The 2,603-nt window shown below is 43.8% G+C and overlaps 1 protein-coding gene across 1 annotated transcript in view; it reads left to right on the top strand.

The window, feature by feature from the left end:
- Positions 1-2,173, top strand: part of pi4kb (phosphatidylinositol 4-kinase, catalytic, beta) — a 229,655-nt gene extending 227,482 nt beyond the window's left edge. Inside the window, exon 14 of the mRNA XM_084441583.1 lies at positions 2,113-2,173. The gene's annotated coding sequence lies outside the window, so the exon portion shown is untranslated. The remainder of the gene's footprint in view (positions 1-2,112) is intronic.
- Positions 2,174-2,603: the final 430 nt, after the last annotated feature.

Here is a 2,603-nt window from a genome sequence, read left to right as displayed (position 1 = left end):
ACACACACACACACACACACACATAGTACATAATACACAACACATACATGCATAATACACACCCACCCACACACACACACACACACACACACACACACACACACACACACACACACACAGGACATAATACATAACACATACATGCATAATACACACACAGACACACACACACACACACACACACACACACACACACAGTACATAAAACATAACACATACATGCATAATACACACACACACACACACAGTACATAATACATAACACATACATGCATAATACACACACACACCCCCCCCCACACACACACAGTACATAATACATAACACATACATGCTTAATACACACACACACACACACAGTACATAATACATAACACATACATGCATAATACACACACACACACACACACACACACACACACAGTACATAATACACAACACATACATGCATAATACACACACACACACACACACACACACAGTACATAATACACAACACATACATGCTTAATACACACACAGACACACACACACACAGTACATAATACAGTACATAATACACAACACATACATGCATATTACACAGACACACACAGACACACAGTACATAAAACACAACACATACATGCATAATACACACACACACACACACACACACACATATATACACACACACACACACACACACACACACACACACATATATACAAACACTGTAGAGATCCAAATCCCCTCTACTTGGGTGAGTCGGAGGTCCATATTAAAACGAGACGGCGTGTTCAACTAATGAGTTCCTTCATTCTCTCTAAACCAAAGAGCCACTAATAACATATATATATACAATTTGACCTTGTGGGATTTCATAAAAAGCCAAAATATAATATAAATAATATAATAAATCTTTCTCCTAACTGAGTACGGGGACTCAGATAGGGAAGAATAGCTCATAACATTAGCATCATGGTTCTAACATTAGCATCATGGTTCTAACATTAGCATCATGGTTCTAACAGTGAGCATCATGGTTCTAACATTAGCATCATGGTTCTAACATTAGCATCATGGTTCTAACAGTGAGCATCATGGTTCTAACAGTGAGCATCATGGTTCTAACAGTCAGCATCATGGTTCTAACATTAGCATCATGGTTCTAACAGTGAGCATCATGGTTCTAACAGAGCATGGTTGACATGTATATGAGATGAGAGCCTTCAGCCTTGAATAAAGGAAGATCAAACAATAACGTTGTTTCAACACTGCTCATCTGCCTCATGAATACTGTCCTGTGTGCTGTATCATACTGTATCATACTGTATTATACTGTATTATACTGTATTATACTGTATTATACTGTAGGGTTTGAAGCTGCTATAGATCACATTTTTATGTAGACCTTTAAACAAATAAAAATAAATACAACCCAACTTTTTCAAAACAATATTTGAGGACAGTCCAGCAGTGCTGTTGTATAGAAGCAATAACACAGTTGAGGTGGTGTGTTACCGTGGTTATCGGTACGGCTGCGCTGGCTACGACACTCGAGCTGCACTCATACCTACGACCGCAACACAGCCGTGCCAATAAGCTTGAGTGTGTTGATGTTAAATAAAAGTCCTGTTTCCTCACAATGCAAAACACACAACAAACCGGGTGTGGTGCACCTCGTACCAGGGGATGAGATCTGCTGAGGGATGAGATCTGCTGAGGGGGGATGAGATCTGCTGAGGGGGGATGAGATCTGCTGGAGGGATGAGATCTGCTGGAGGGATGAGATCTGCTGAGGGGGGATGAGACCTGCTGGAGGGATGAGATCTGCTGGAGGGATGAGACCTGCTGGGGGGATGAGACCTGCTGGAGGGGATGAGACCTGCTGGAGGGATGAGATCTGCTGAGGGGATGAGACCTTCTGAGGGGATGAGACCTGAGGGATGAGACCTGCTGGAGGGATGAGACCTGCTGGAGGGATGAGACCTGCTGAGGGATGAGACCTGCTGGAGGGGAGCGGACGCTGCGCTGAGCCCTGTCACCTGCTTCATGGTTGGGTGGAAATGAAGGGTTCTCCCCTGTCCAGAGAGGAGGAGGAGGAGGAGGAGGAGAGAGGGAGAAAGAGAGTTGTGTGTGTGCGTGTGCGTGTGTGTGTGTGCGTGTGTGTGTGTGTGTGTGTGTGTGTGTGTGTGTGTGAAAGCAGCAGTGGCGGCAGCATTGGACGGGACCTGGGCTACATGGAAAGCTGAAGACAGGGTTCCAACGCAGTGACCCCATGGATTTATTAATAAACATGCTAATTCACTGGATGTCATTGTGATTGATGAAGACTCAACTCAACTCAAATTGTATTTATAAAGCACATTTAAAACAACCAAAGTTGACCAAAGTGCTGTACAGCTCCAGAGCAACAAAACACAGCACAGCACGCAACACAACACTACAATACATCATCACAACACACAATAAGCAATATAAAATACAGAACAATCCAGGAGCCATCGGGTGTCCAGCTCAACCTGAGTTGAAGGCCTGGGAGAACAGGTGAGTCTTTAAAGAAGACTTAAACATCTCTGTGGTCTGGGCAGACCTGATGAGCCAGGGCAGACTGTTCCAGG

Source organism: Borostomias antarcticus (assembly GCF_949987555.1).
Source record: "Borostomias antarcticus genome assembly, chromosome: 8".
NCBI lineage: Eukaryota > Metazoa > Chordata > Actinopteri > Stomiiformes > Stomiidae > Borostomias > Borostomias antarcticus.
This window is presented reverse-complemented; position numbering and strand designations above follow the sequence as displayed.